Source organism: Mytilus galloprovincialis, chromosome 5 (genome assembly GCF_965363235.1).
Source record: "Mytilus galloprovincialis chromosome 5, xbMytGall1.hap1.1, whole genome shotgun sequence".
Classification (NCBI taxonomy): domain Eukaryota; kingdom Metazoa; phylum Mollusca; class Bivalvia; order Mytilida; family Mytilidae; genus Mytilus; species Mytilus galloprovincialis.
This window is the reverse complement of record NC_134842.1, coordinates 18296363-18313862: the sequence shown is the minus strand read 5'-3', so window position 1 is coordinate 18313862 and position 17500 is coordinate 18296363.

Below are 17500 nucleotides of genomic sequence, written 5' to 3'. Positions count from 1 at the left end.
CAGTGATAGCTCCAATCTCAATGATGTCTAGTATTTTGTAATTTCTTCTTTTGCATGAGTCAAAAGGTCAGTGCACCCTTTCACATATTCATTTCATTGTTATAGTCATGAAACCGAGTAAGTGGTTGTCATATTTTATTTTAAGTATTTGTTGTCGACACCTTGTCTCGATTGATTCTGTTTAATCTATTAAACCTTATATAGATTGCGACTTAAGAGATTACCATATTATTTAGACACCTGTCTAATGTCAAAGACAACAAACACTGCCCTTCATATGTTGATAGTATTTTTTTTGTCATTGACTTGCTGTCTCAACGATGTATATCCTTCTGTACGTTATGTAGATATGTATGTACATATAAATATACGAGTAACATGTGTATGTAAAACATGCCTTACTTATAAATGGGATATGTATCAGTATCTTAGCACACTATATGCATATTTCTTGATTGTAAAATATTTTCAATATGTGATACACGTATAAAATTACTCTGAAAAACATTTGTGAGGACATTGCTCGATATATATATATGACATTTTCTTTTGCTGACATTCATAGATACATCATGCAGACACCTTTATTACAAAACAGCAATAAAATTGCTGTTTTAGAACGTCCGTAATACGGAAGACCTGTTTTACGGACGTGTTACTATTTTTCCGTAAAACATAACGGATGTTTTTACGGACGTATGTGTTAACGTCCGTTAAACATCCGTAGCTATTTTACCTGTGTAGGTTAAGCCGAAAAAGATGTAAATCATATCAAAACAGGATGTTAACAATTAAATCTTGATTGTTTGGTTTCCTTTACCACAGCACTAATTTAATTAGTGCTTCCTTTAGGGTGTTTGTATCCCTAACTCCTACTAGAAAACCATTATTACATATTGAAAGTCCACTTTGAGCGTTCCTTATCTAGGTATATCTAGAAAAGACTTATACGCATGTAATTTATAAAGTGCTTCTTTCATTTGTTCACTTATATGATATGTCTGTTTATCAACTCACTAGCGACATATTTTCTTAAGTGTCTATTTCAATTGATTCGATTGGTTTTTGGGGAATATTTTAACTGATTTAGTATTTAAATACACTCCGATTTAAGCTAAGATATGACAAATCTATCAAATATGCCAAAAAATGTCACTTTTCAGATGGTTTTTGTCAAAAATGAAAGTGGCCGCATCCGTGTTTATCCTCAACCTTTATATATGTTATGTATTATCATCAAATACAACTTACATTTCAATATTATGAATGAATACGAATGCAGCCAGTTTCATTTAAGACATAAACCGTTTAAAATTTAACTAAAATGATAAAATTGTGAAGATTGCAGTAATTTAGCATGACTTAATGATGCTAGTATCCGATATATGTACATTGTATTGTCAAAAACAGCCCATATTTATGTATCAGAAGTATTTTACTTTTCAGTAAATAGCTAAATGATTACATTTTCACAATTTTGTAAATATGCTATATTTTGGGGCCAAAAAAGTGTCTTACAGAACCTACTCCTTTGAATAAAATGAACTACTGTTCTCTTTAAAATCGAATCCGTATATACTGTTATTATCATAAAATATTTAGGTGACGGCTGTTCAGAACAATCTTAAGAATAATAGTAACTTCTTATTTGCTGAAAACAGCTTGAAGATCTTTTCTGTTTTGTTTTGTTAAAAATAATAATTTTAATCAACTTTGTTCTTTTGGTCTCTTCAATGTAGAGGTAGACAATTATATTGTCAAATAAATTCCCTGATGTCCTGTTCCTTATTGTAACATTTAGAGTGAGTGTGGTGCATGCATTGCAGGAGAAGGTCATCTTATCGCCCCTTCCTTTTCTTTCATTCGGAAGTTCTGCAATTTTCTCATAATGTTATGGAGAACTTTGATTTGTTCATTCTTCGTCGATTAATGATAGAAAAGACAAATTAAATCTGTCCAATGACCAAACGAAAAAGACTAAAATCTTACCGTATTCAAATAATTAAACAGAAAACGTAAAAGTCAAAGAAGGAATCGTCTAAATGTCAATGCTCTGAATAAATAAAATAAAGAAATATTTTATACGGCCAATTGAATTCCAATTAAATACTGGGAATTTTCAAATATAATTATATTTTAAACTTGTTTTTATTCATGGGCGGCAATGATATTGAAATACCAAAGGAGAACAAGGAGTCCTGCCTATTTATCTGAAAGATGAACACGAGGGATTATTGTTTGACGTTAGATTATCTAGACTCAGCTGCCGAAGAAGGATTTTAAAAATTGATAGCCCGAATGGTGTTAAACTGGGATATATTAAAAAAGGGTTTGTACCTTGTTTTTATGATACGTTTAACAACCACCAAATATCCAAAGAAAAACAAGTATGTTGACAAAATATTTAAGAGGAACACTAGCTACGAGATAAAAGAAAAATCAGAATATGATTTTGTTTGGTTCAATCATTGATGAAAGTGAAATAATGAAATAATACATGTACTTCTTTTTTAACAGCCAATTCGATTCAATTTTGTCATTAAAATTAAGCAAAGAAATATCGCTAATGAATTATTTTCTTGCAAGTGCATACTTTGATCTCATTAAACTCGTATTCATGTGACCTTTAATTAACCCATTAACTAGAGATGGTTACGCATGTTAAAGTTGTATTCAGTCATAAAAAGGAAAAAATGTCAACATTGTAAATGTGTAACAAAGAAAAACAATTTAGTTGACAGATACGATCCAAGCTATAACATGAAATCAAACATACCTAGAAAAAGTTATTGCACGAGGTCGCTATCTATTATACTTATGTTAAGATTTATATCGGGTTCTGTGACAATCGGCAGTCTTTAGGATGTCGTCTCGATAGTAAATTATATGTCGTCTAGCTTGGAATACACATGAAACTCTGTTATATATTATCGAGTACATGCATTGTTTTCTTTTAATATCGTCCTTATTGTAATTTGAATATAATTGTATTATGTTTAAAATAAATTATGAGAATTTGAGGCAAATTCAAATAGTTGGACATGAATTTGACAGCTATTGCTCATTTAAGTATCCAAAATTAGCTGCTGATCAGCCATAAAGCATATATCTTATAGTACGGTGACCAAGTAAGGAAAAGTCGCTTATTCAAGGAGTTTAATCGTCATTCGGACTATACGGCTATAAATCACAGTATTGGTAGTTCAAAGGTTACACTTCACATTTTGACTTGTCGTCAAAAATTCGTACGGTGCAATTTTTGTAAAATGGGCTTTGAAGTTCGTTCCCTTATTTTAAAGAAAAAAAATACTTTTAAAAGACTTTAGGCCTACATTCTTAAAGTACATTCGTGATATGCTTTTTGTTATTATATACATTGTTGTTACACCTTTTTTTTAACAATTTTAAACAAAGTTTAGCAAAATTAATCCGTTATTGAAGAGTTTTTGTAAATATTGAACACTACGAGTATTTTTTATTTAATTAATAGAGTACGTTTCAATTCATTTCATCATTTATTTTTTTCGCAAAATGTAAAACAATCAACATTTATATGATATTTCTAACCTTTATTAAACAACAATTTCAAAATCCTTTATCTCAGAAACATTATTTTGACTTTTGCATTGAAACAAAATATACACTACAAAATGAAGATACAGGTTTTCCTCTTGAAATTCGACTTTCCAAAAATACTGAACCGGACCGATACTATTATTTTAATCTATTATAATAAATGATATTTCGTATCACAAAGATTTTTCATGGCTACAATTTGTTCAATTCGATCTGTTTTGTTAGTTCATGGTCCCATTTCGTGTTGGTTTTCGTGTTTTTATGTATTTTTTAAACGATTTCTTATTTTAGTATGTTTATTTGATATGGTTTGTTTTCTTTTTATTTATTTCAAAAATTAAGAACCAAGTCAGAATTTGGACATGTAGTTATCTGGAAAATGTTTGAATTGGGAAGTCCTGTACGATTAGATCCTAGTACTTAATAGTTATCAAAGGATTATAATTCACTACGCCAGACGCGCGTTTCGTCTACGTCTTCCGGGTGCGGGAATTTCACGCTACATTGAAGACCTGTTGGTGACCTTCTCCTGTTGTTTTTTTCTATGGTCGGGTTGTTGTCTCTTTGGCACATTCCCCATTTCCATTCTCAATTTTACATAAGAATCATCAGTGACGCTCATATCAAAATAGTTATAAAGCCAAACAAGTACAAAGTTGAAGAGTATTGAGGACCAAAATTCCAAAAAGTTGTGCCAAATACGGTTAAGGTAATCTATTCCTGGGATAGGAAAATCCTTATTTTTTTTTTAATATTTCAAAGTTTTGTAACAGGAAATTTATAAAAATGACCATATAAAAAAGGCAACACATGTGTTTTAATTTTGAAAAGCGTATCGTGTGCAAGAGAAGATACTGCATCACTTCCTTTACTGTAAAGAGTAAACGTTGCTTCTTAAGTTCTGTTGAAAGACTTAATGATGGAATCTGCCATCAATATGTTGAAGCGTATGGGTCTTTTGTTGAAATTCATGATTTGGTGAACCAATTCGATTCTGACGTCTTTTTGCAATTTCCTTACCACCCTTTGGCCCATCACTCACAACTTACACCAGTCTGAGAGGTGGTATCGCATTGCTTTTTAAAAATGTATTGATGATAACAAAAAAGTAAACAAATTGGTGACCTTGCAGCTGACTTATAAAAATGTGACCCTATGCTTTTCTCTAGCGCACACAGTAGCAGACATTTTTTACCGCTACGATATGAAAAACTCAATAAAGTTGTCTGCTGAAAAGGAAAGCCGCACAAAGACTACAGTTTCCACCAAATTGTATCAGATTATTGATAGGAGAAGGATTCCTGACTGGAAGAAGTTTTTTTCTGTTAAAGAAAATCAACAGGCTCTCCGTAATTTCTTTGTTAGTTTTTCTTCTTCAAAACTATGACAAATCTCTTTCTACCTTTTAGTGGGTTTTACTTAGCCGGAACGTTTGTAAATCAGAAATTGTAAAAATTATTTCAGACAATAATGTTAATTGTACATGACTGTCGTAACTTGGTTAGCACTCAACAAGGGCCAATACTCGTATGATAATTAATGCCTTATACTTTGACATGAAGTTAACAGAAATGGGAAAGAGCGACAGAATAATCATACGGACCTCTGATACGGGTGTGACTGTTCTGTGTGTTCACTACTACAAACAGATGACACATGCATGCGAGTTGTAGGTGCAGATGGGGAACATTAGCAGTATAAAAAATACTTAAAAAGATTTTTTCCCATTCACCAACTATGTGCTTGCTTTACTCCAACTGTAACATCAAAAAATTGACAATGAGGGTCGGTTGGAAACAAAAATTTACGACAAAAGAGATGATTTCAGCTTTCCAAGTGAACTGTCCATTTCTAAGTAGCAACATTCCAGCAGCACCTGCATACGGGGTATATATCTCCCAATTGATATGATATTCCCGTGCTTGCATTTCCTATCATGATTTTCATGATAAGCTATTAAACCAAGAGCTACCAAATAGTTAAGTTGAAATCATCCCTTCGTAAATTTTACGGACGCCATCACGAGTTGGTTGACCGTTATGGAATAACCGTTTCACAAATGATATCGGATATGTTCCTTACGTCGTAAATACAATCGTCTTCCCTTTCATGAATGTGACCTACCGAATTAAACCATTTACCGGATTTGTAATAATATAAGCAACACGACGGGTGCCACATGTGGAACAGGACCTGCTTACCCTTCCGAAGCACCTGAGATCATCCACAGTTTTGGGTGGGGTTAGTGTTGCTTATTCTTTCCTTTTTAGCCAGAAGTTGACAGTTTATTTTCGATTTATGCGTTTGACTGTCCCTCTAGTATCTTTCGTCCCTCTTTTACATGCATGAGCTGTTGCAAAATAAACGTTCGGGATAGAAGCCTTTAATTGAAAACAACATTTATCATTTATTGCTGAGGTTGAATGTCACCCGGCAAGGTAACTACTGTAACTTTAACGGAATTTTTATTGATCTTGTATAATAGAACAAGTGTTTGAAAAATGCCAATTTTCAGAATTAATCAATTACTAAGTAATAAGTTCCTTTTTTTACATTTTCGAGATAATTCAAAATCAATTGATTTAAAATTTAACACAAAATGCTGCTGATATCTTTCAATTTTGAAAATATAGGAAGAAAAAAGAAAACAATATGTTGATCTTTGACCTTAATTTATGCAAAACTGTTACCACATTTCTTTTTTACGACATCGATATTCCAAAAGTACTCATTATTCCGAATCCAATGATATGTAATATAGCCATATAGTATGTTTGACGATTAAATTTTAAAAATATTGGGTCTGGTCACCGTACTATTAATGATCATTACTAACAAATGTCAGGCATATGATCCATTGCAAGTTTATTTTAGTAAAATAATACTGAAATTATTGAATAACAACATAAAAATCGCATTAGATTTACATTTTGTAAGCTATATTTCAAAACAAAATAAAACGATTACATTATTCAGATACAAAATATCAAAACGTAAGTATACTCAAAAGACATAAATATATCATCGAACACGAAATTTTATAAGGAACAATGATCTTTTTATTCTTTATTCAATCTTTAACTTTACTGTTTTGACTTTGTAGACATTTTTCTGGATATAAAATATTCGATGCAAAAAACAATACTGTTTTATATTTTAACTTGAAATCGAAAAACCATAAATATAAAGCTGAGGTAAGTCTAGACGAACATATCTATGTACTTTATTTAAACTTAAACTTCACAATTTCTGTTAATTTAATAAAATGTAATATTGTAAACCAAAACATTGTGAAACCACGTTTTTGGAATAAAACATTTAGACGAACAATTCAGCATCCTTATCTAAAACCACATTAAACTGCCAAAAAAATGCAATTTAATCAAACGGTTGGAAAAATCTATTATAATGTCAGTTTCTTTCAACAGGATTATACATATGTTTAAAAATAACAAATTAAAAAAAAAGTAGTGATATTCCCCGATAAATTTATGAACGCACTAGAACAAGATGTCAAGGAAAACGAATGTTTATAGAGATTTATAATCTTTGGGTATTTCTTAAAGTTAATCGTCGAAACAGGTAGTGATTTGTTTGGACAAAATCTAAGAATTCAACAATCCAACGTTCGACTTCAAACACATCTTTAGCTTGAAATTCTTATCATAATAGCTTTGGCTGATAGTTGATAGGCTGATAGGCTGTGATACGATGTCATTTATGACTAATTAAAAAAGAAGAGGTAATAAATGTAAAAGAGGGACGAAAGATACATACCAGAGGGACAGTCAAACTCATAGATTGAAAATAAACTGACAACGCAATGGTTTAAAAAAAACCAAACAAACAAACAATAGCAACGGAGACACACCATAGAAAAATAAAGACTAAGCAACACGAACCCCACAAAAACTGGGGATGATCTCAGGTGTTCTGGACAGTTAAGCAGATCCTGCTCCACATGTAGCACCCGTCGTGTTGCTTATCTTATTACAAATACTGAATACTGTAAGTAGTATAATTCGGTAGATCACATTCGTGAAAAGGGAAGCTGTTGAAGTTACGACATAAGCAACATACCCGATCTTATCTGTTAGGAGACAGAAATCTACCAGAGACCACACCATGAATATTTATAATCTTCAGGGCAACGTAAATACTTCACTAATGAGCAAAACAATACTGTAAAGTTAGCTTTAAAAGGTCCCTTGATGATGAATATGTTTTAAGACGATATACAGAACAAATAGATAAATAGTTCTGAAGAAGAATCTTGAAGATTTAAATTAGAGTTAGTGTTCAAGAGTTCTTCGTTTCGTTTGTTTGCCTGACAACCATTATTAAAATTTAATAGCGTCTGAACGACAATAACATTTAATGCAACCATTCGACATTAAATTACTCTTTTGCGATGCACGAGGCTAACATGGTAAACTTCAAAACTAATTTAAAACCAGAGATTATAAATCAAAAGAAGACAATTTGTAAAGACAAAGCGCCGTGCGTATAATAAAGAAAACCAGATAACTGCAGATAAAGGCCATGATCGAAGAATATACATCTCAAAAAACCTTTTGAATTAAAATTTAAAAATGGGTATATACTTGGATTTTACAAACGAGTGAATGTTCTCTTTTAAACACATTTCATGTTCATCTCATCAATAGATAACAGACACCAAGAATGATAAGACTACTGCAATCATAACACAGTGTGATATTAAACAAGACACAATATCAATTGAAATTAATTGTGAGTATTAAATGAAAATGTGTCTTTTCAAATCGTAAAAAACAGGACAACCTTCTTTCATGAACAGCATTAATCATTTCCTCCCAGGAATCTAAAAGATAAAATACAGGAAAGAAAACGAGGGTTTTGAACAGGCTTTCGAAGTATACATGCTTATTCATACAAATGGCGGATACAAAAGAAGGGTTTTAGAGGTTGACACCTCTCTTTGTAAAATTTTTTTTTGCGTTTTATTGGGGACATATAATTTGAACCCCCAAAAGTATAAACATACACACAATGCCGTTATGGAATAGAAAAAGAGTAAAAATTTTGAATCAAATCCGAAAAGAAAGGTATTTTAGATATAGACAAAATTTCTGAACGGTTGACAATTTCTCAACTGAAAGTATACATGTTTGTATTATTATCAGATGCAACTGTTTGTTCATATATTTCTTAAAATGAGTTTATTTATCATACTACAATGTCGCACAAGTGAACTATGGTTTATGTTTAGTCAATAATGGAAAAGAACCGAACAGTTGAATATAAGTTGAAAAGATAAAAAAAATCAGTAAACAAAGGTTTAAGTAACGGGTTGGTAGATATTAGAAAAAAGGAGATGTGGTATTATACGCAATGGGAGAACTAAACACAAATGAAGTCGATGTTACCAATTATAGACAACCGTAAGGCCTTCCACGATGAGAAAACCCATACCATATTGTCTATCACAGAAGGCCTCGACATGAAAAATATAAACCACTTCAATTGAGAATACTAAATTTATAACAACACAATTTGCGAACAAGATATATGACAGAACACCTACGCTCCTGAAAGATGTTTACTTTTAATTAAGCTTTCTCAGAATGATTCCAATACACAAAAATAGAAATTCTGCCTTTTCCCAAGGCTTTGGATGCACAGTTACTCTAGTAAACATATATGCTGAATCGTACATTTTTTTGATGATTTATTTTTACATCATGCATGGGGAAACAGTACCCTCTTTAGCAATAGTTTTATTGCCAACTAGAGCATTTTGAATTCAGTATTTCTTACCATCATGCCCCCGATGGTGTGTATGAATAAAAACAAGTTTTTTGTTAATCAAGTCATTTGAAGTGTACATATTGTCTGTCAGTTTCTATAGATTATTGTATATTTTCATAAAAGGAGACAAGAGTTTCCAGTTACTAGTAAGTATATGATAAAATCACACACAGCGTGAATTAATATTAGTAATTGCCATTGAAGACGTGACGCTTAAATTATTCTTTAAAACAATCGAAAATATATGGAAAGTACATACTAGATATATATGTATGTCCTTTCATACGTCATATTGAATACCTGCATGTATAGAAACTCTATATCAAATTGCATATTTGCTTTTAGATATTTCAACGTCGACCACTTTGCAGAAAGTGTTGATTTTAATGAATGGAATTGGTGAACTTCTACATCATACTAGAACAGAACAGCGTTGTCTAACAAGTTGCAACGTAAACTGTAATACATGTTTCTTAATAGTCAAATTTCTTTTTGTAATCCTTTTTTATGTCATTCTTGGATTGGTAAGTATTGGTATATACATAGTGTTATTTGTTGACGTGTTAATATTTGTTGCACTAGTTCTAATTGGGCTGCCGGTATAGGTGGAGAAAAGAATAAATGTTTTCATGAGTGGGCAAATTTCATTTATTCACGTTAAATATTCCTATTAGACTTTACGAAGAATTTAATGAGATCTTTGATGTCACGATATGTCAGTAAGTGTAGATTTGTATGTAGTATTAAACTTTACAACTTTACAACTTTATTTGTAATAGATATTATGTTGGTTGATGTTCTTTGGATTGTTTTGATATTGTACCTTTTGTATAGTTTAATTCATATCAACACGATATTATCGTTGATTTCTTTTTTTTTTTATATTGTAATTGAATATATATAAATGCGTATTGTTGTATTAATTTGTTTCAGCACTTTAAGTTTGAACTCATTTAAAACAAAAATGCAATACTGTTTTTTTCTGGCAATTTGGTTTGTCTCACAGTACTGTATGGTGCTACTCGAACCTCAGATTGTCAACCATTTAATAATTTCGGTATTCCAAATTGATTTGTAGATGAGTAACCTTTAATTACCACTATAAGATAGAAATAATCACACTTTCCTCATTTAGGACCAAATGTTTTTTTTAAATGTGTTTGTCTCGAACTGAATCGGGTCTTTGGTTGAAACCTTTGTTATTGCTTCGTGCTATACCTCTAGCTTTTATGATATGCGATGGATAGTGCTCTTTGGTCTATTAGCATTTTGAGACTCGTCTAAGATCAGGAAAAAATAATATATCCATGAAGGCGAAAATATTTTCTGAATTTAAAAGCATATCGTTTACCCTCTCTTGCTGTGCATCATGTCCAGCCTACAATGAATTATATATAAGAGAAACCGCAAGACCGATTGACCGTGTGAGAGTACACAAACAACATAGAATCATATTCAAAACAGTGTAGCTGTGGCCATTGATTGACGACCTTAAATTATCCCATTGACTGGGGCAGATTAGGTGAACGTTTGTCTGTAACAACCGCTGCTCACTTTGTACTTGTTAAAGGCACTTGAACTGTGAGGTTCTCAACACCTAAATAATCTTTTAATTACCAAACGTGACTTATTCCCGATTGTGACTGTTTTGCTGAATGTGAATTCGCATTACTATAAGACGTGTTTCTGTACTTGTTTATCCCAAATTCATGTATTTAGTTTACATGTTTAATGTTATATTTGTAATTCTCATAGGATTTTGTCAAATGTGTTGACGTCTTTTTGTTATATTTAGGTGTTACGGATAGAAAAATTAATCACCGCCTTTATTAATTATATTAAATTTTGTACGATTATTAGGTCTTTCCACCTTTCGTGTGGAAAGACCTATTGATTTTGTTCTGATTATTTTTTTTTTCTTCCGCCTAATTTTATTCTTGCGGTGTAAAAATGTTTCAAAAGATTTCGCTTAGTTTTTTTGTATATGAGATCATACTGTCTATACGCTTTTGAAACTCACCCTGTTTAACCGAACACTTTTCTTTGTAAGAGTTATCTCCCCAAACACTGTTTTTCTTGTTATCAGATCTCCTCCGCAACCGTAAAAAAAAGTGACAAATTTATTTTTCTAAATTGCTCGTTATATCCTCAGGATGTTACGTTTTATTTTGACCGAAGCTTTACGAAGACCCCATATGAGAGTAATTTCCCCTTTTGTATTGAAATAAGTGAAATAAATTTGTAACTGGAAAACCATAAGTGATAGAGGCCTAGGGTCTTTTGATTTGAGGCCCTTGCTCAAAAAGTATGAAAATGAGGTCAAGGTCAAAGGTCAAGGTCATGTTCAAATTTTTGATTTAGGCTTGTTATCTCTTATTTTGAGAAATCATACAAGATATCGACAAAATATTTTCACACAATTGTTAGTTGCGACATGTCGTAACATGTAAATTTTACTTAAACGGGAACGTAACATTTAATGTGAGTTTTGCCCCCTTTATATCTAATATTAGTTGTATGGTAATATAACTCATTAACAATATAAAGTAGAGACCTAGACTCTTTTGATTTGAGGTCCTTGGTTGATGACCTTGAAATTGAGCTCAAGGTCATAGGTAAATTTAACGTTCTAGATTTTGACCTTTGCTTTTTCCTCTTATATATACATGATAAAGCCATGGGACTTTTGGCAAAAGGTTGCAAGCAATGTGACCTTGAAAAAGCCAACCGGAAGTGACCTTTTGTAAACCGGAAGTAGCCATTTTTTGTACTAATTTAATGTAAAAGTATATAGAACCATCTATTTTTGGAATCAGTGTCAAGTAAACTATCAAAACATACCGGAAATAACATCTTTTAAACCGGAAGTAAAAAATGATCTCCCTTATGTATATCTTTTTGTATAGAAACCATGTATTTTTGGAATCAGCGTCCAATAAGCTGTCATTTGACGCTAAAATTGACGTTTAAAACCGAATTTTAATATTTTCATATAAAAAAGATCCTTACTGGTGGAAAGACCATCAATGGTTCTTTGAACAATTGGTTTTTAATTTACGTTTGAAGTTGGATTCATAACAAACTGGACATATATATATATATTACAGTTAATTGCTATTAATAAGTATTGCAATATGCATTTTGTTTAAATTAATTATCAGTATTTAGTTCTGATATAATCTTAAATCAATCCTAATTCTATCTCACTTTGATAGTTTTTCATATGTGACGTCATGCTGTTTCTAAATTTCATAAATTCAAATGTGGCATAACGTTTGTACCTTTTCGCCATCGTATGTGACGTCACATTTTTGTAATTACGTTGACGCCTGGACTGATTCGGGTGTGTCTATTCTGTGTTAAACTTTAATAGCATTATGTATTCGGGTTTAGTTTTCTGTAATTAGTTAATACTTCAGTTTCTTTATGTATATCTCTTTCATATTCATTTGATAAAATTTACTGTTTGCAATAGCATGAATTGTTCTATATAATAAGAATGTTCTTATCCCGGGCATAAAAACAATGCCGTATTTGGCGAAACCTTTTCAACTTTTTATCTCCAGTGCTGTACAACTTTGTACTTTTTTCACTTTCGATCTTTTATATCTGGGCGTCACTTGTAAGTCCTGTGTGGACAAGGCGCGTTTTTGGCGTATTGAATTTTAAACCTGATGCTTTTTGTTATCTATTAATCATGTTTTTCTTTGTCTAATATGTTCTATTTATTTGTATTGTAGTCCTGTAATATTATGTTGTCATTTCAATGTTATATTTACCTTTGCCATTAAAGTGCGAGGTTTGGCATGCCACAAAACCAGGTTTAACCCACCACTTTTATTCCCCTTTAAAAGTGTCCTGTACCAAGTCAGGAAGATGGCCATTGTTATATTATTGTTCGTTTCTGTGTGTGTTGCATTTTAACGTTGAGTCGTTTGTGTTTTCTCTTATTTTTGAGATATTGAGATCAGACGTGGCACGGTACTTGTCTATCCCAAATTCATGTATTTGGTTTTCTTGTTATATTTGTTATTCTTGTGGTGTTTTGTCTGATGCTTGGTCCGTTTTTGTGTGTGTTACGTTTCGGTGTTATGTCGTTGTTCTCCTCTTATATTTAATGCGTTTCCCTCGGTTTTAGTTTGTTACCCCGATTTTGTTTTTTGTCCCTGGATTTATGAGTTTTGAACAGCGGTATACTACTGTTGCCTTTATCTAAATAAAGAAATTAGAAAAAAACTAATCAGGAATAACACGATGTTGTGATTTGTATCAATAATATAAATCAAAACATAAAGCTATTCCTGATAATTTTTCGAATTATTTTAATATTAAAGGCGTTAAGAACCTTTGGTGACCCCACAGTTTAAATTCTATAATAAGTAGGTAGTGAGCAGTTGTCGTTACAGACACACGTTCACCTAATCTGCCCCAGTCAGTGGGATAATTTAAGGTTGTCAATCAATGGTCACAGCTACACTGTTTTGCATATGATTCTAATGGTATATAACCACTAGAAGAACACTACGCTTAGAGTACTTTTCTTCACGAAGGACGGGACTTAAAAATTACACAGAAAACTAAGGGAGATTAGAATAAAACTACCCGAAACTCAACCGAGAATAATTCATTTAGTTATGCAAATTCTGTTATATAACACAACCGGACGTTACCATGACGTTCATGTCATTCTAAAGAACAATTGTTGATATCGACAACCATGACACGATTCATTCAATATGTCTAAAAAAAACTAAGCATGTCAATTACTGTTAATAAAAAACCGTTATGTAACTGGCAAATTTTTCAAATTTTGTGATGTTTAGATATACCATATCTACCACAGTACATAATATTATATGTCATGTACATGATATACCTTGCAGATGTAAAGGATGACAACATTGTCCATGCAGTCAAATCATAATCATTCCATCATTAAGTATTCATTTACACACATACTAATAATCGGGACAATCTGATGGTATAGCTTTATACTTGGCCAACACAACACAATACACATCTTAAATCTAAAATTTTGTAAATAACGTTATATCTTCAAATCGTTTTGTTGTTTTATCAATCGGATGTTAACCATGTTTGTATTATACTTTAACGTATAGACAAAAAATAATAAAAAAGGCGAAAAAATACAACATCAAACTTGTTATTGTTTTCGGTTTAGCAGTCACACAATAGCAAACGCCACCAAAATCTATGAGAAATGTTACGCTGATCCTGCTCCACATTATTTTTTTAGTATATTTTACCATGAGATAGGTTGTTAACCAGATTTGCGTGATAGGTGTCAGACCACCAAGTACTCCCTCTAATTTAGAACGTATGTAAAAGTAGCCCTACTCTGACACAAAATAGTGCGTTTGATGTCCTTGTTTACTTAAACTAACCAACAAATGTGCAGAAATGAAACTTTTGGTGAAAGATAAATATATCTAGACCATGTTAAGCCAAAATTTACTTGTCTATGAGTTTGTATTAAACATTGATGATTACAGCGCTCCATGTATACTAAAATAAAATTTCCAGAAAACCAGGGGTTATTTTTGAGTACCTCTGTTCGAATTTCAGTTTTTTTTCCTCAGGAGGCTTTAAAGGTATGTCAAAAAATGGCATGTAGAAAGCTGATACATGTACAATTCAGGATATATCTGGTTTCTATTAAGTTAAACTAAAGCTAAAATATTTAGAAAGCTGTGAAAATAGCAAAAAGTGGTTGAACAGATAAGGATTTTTAATTGGTGGTCTGACACCTTTAAGACAAATGCGGTGAAAACCCAAAATCAGAAAACAATTGATGTTTTTACTGATCATTTGAAATAAGAGTAACCTCATTTTAATTTTTTTTTGGGGGGGGGGGGGGCAAAAAGTAACATGTTGCAAATTTAGAGCCTAAAACCTGAATTTGTGCTTTTTTTTTTTTAGCTTTTCCACCCTGACAATATGCTTTCATATAAAAAAATGTCCTAAATTGTTAAACATGCACAGTAAGTTGTTATTGTGGTGTTTAACATTAAAACATAGGTTGTTTACTTCCCCCCAAAAATATGTCGTCATGAAGATTTAATAAAATTATTTGTTTTTACCCCTTATATCATTGAGTCATACCATGTAATTGGCAGATAACATAGCCTAATGTAAACACTGCGGGAACTCATAAAAGTCCAAATGAAAGTTTCATATTTCTAATTTTATTGACTGATAGTAAATAAACACAGTGAAATGACGTTTACTACACTTATGATCAGTTAATAGTCCCATTATTGATACCAGGTAAAAGGGTCAATATTCCTTGAATCTTCAAAACCTTGGATTTTCTACTCATGTGCAAAAATTTCTGATTTATAAGAATGACCTTGCAGATTATAGATGTTACATGAACATCAGGGACAGAGATCCATTTCTTTTGTCTTAAGAAGGTTCCTTTTCTTATTAGAGAAATATCTAAACGATTTCATATATTTAAATGTTTTTGGATAAAAAACGAATGATTAAATTTTTTTTTAACATGATAAAATTACAATGTTTCTTTTTTTAAACATAAAGTTTAAATGATAAAATGTCTGTCTGTCTCTGAATTCAGGTTTAATATTTGTTCCATTCTACCCAAAGCTCTAGTCTTCTTCAACATTAAAAAATAGCAGATCTTTACATGGCATTTTTCATATCAAATGTGTTATAAGCTCAAGGTTAAATATCAACCAAACAGACCCGAAGGCACGATGTATGATGTTGACCGAGGGTTCATATTATATTTAATATGAAAAAGTACATGCGATGATTGTTTTTATCATTGTTTGTTGTTCGGTGTGAGCTAAGGCTCTGCGTTGCAGGCCGTACCTTTACCTATAATGGTTTACTTTTATAAATTGTTATTTGGATGGAGAGTTGTCTCATTGGCACTCATTCCACATATTCCTATACCTATCATTTGATTTTTTTGGCATTGTACCTATTTTCGTGTTACCGAACAGTTTTGTACCCTACTTTATAATGTTTTCCACTGAAAACGTACAATAGAGATTTATTTTCCGGAATACGCCGACTAACGCCAGAAAGCCATGCAATAATGTTACTAAAAACATGCGATAAATGCCGATATCATGAGATAAATATTTCATATCAGCCCGCTGAACACCATTTCGGAAAAATATGAAATTCATATAGATTTATTGCTATTATCATACTACAAAAATAATTTCCTCTTAGTATATGATAATTCCATATAAAAGTCTTTAGAGATTCGATCAAAATTATGTGAATATTAACTAACCAGTACAAGTTATAACAACATATTCTTAGTGTACAAAATAGCCCAATACAGATTCATCTCAATATCGATATCAAACTAATAAAATCGCAATGACTATGTCATTTTGGAGATTAAATATCAGCCAATGATATTACACCCACAACAATCACTTGGATTAAATATATAGGTTGTAAATTATTTAGTGTATTTGCTTCTCTTATTTGAAAGAACGATTGTGTTTTTTAATCTTATTTACTGATACACTTTGTCGTAAAGTATTTGTATGTATATAAGTGGATAAAATATAATGTTAATAAATAAAAAAATCCCAGTAGAATTAGATGACTACAAATGATGTCTACAAAGAAACAAAAGTTTGCACCGGTTATGGGTCATATTGATAAACTAGATACAATTATAATTCATCACAAACGTGAGTATTGAATTGATATTAATAGTTTAATTCTTTATTATGGTTCTATATGACGAGAAACAAACGAAGTTTCATAAAAGAACAACACAAAAGATTTTTTATTTAATAAGGAATCTTAAATATTCACATCAAAAGTTAGAAAAATTAACAAAATTGGAACATAAGATGATGTCAGAGCGATAGGAAACTCCTGCACGGTACAATTGAAAATCGTCAATATTTCAGTTGACCCATATTTTGTCATTAGTAATAACATATCATAATTCAATCTTTAGTTTTTAAACAGTTCAAATAAAGCCCGGACATGACTTAAATCTTTTTCCAATCTTCCAAGAACCATATTTCTAAAGTAAGGTTGTGTATTTTGTTACTTTACAATACCGATTGATATTGATCCACAAATGTCAACGCTGCACAATTTCTTATCAAATTCA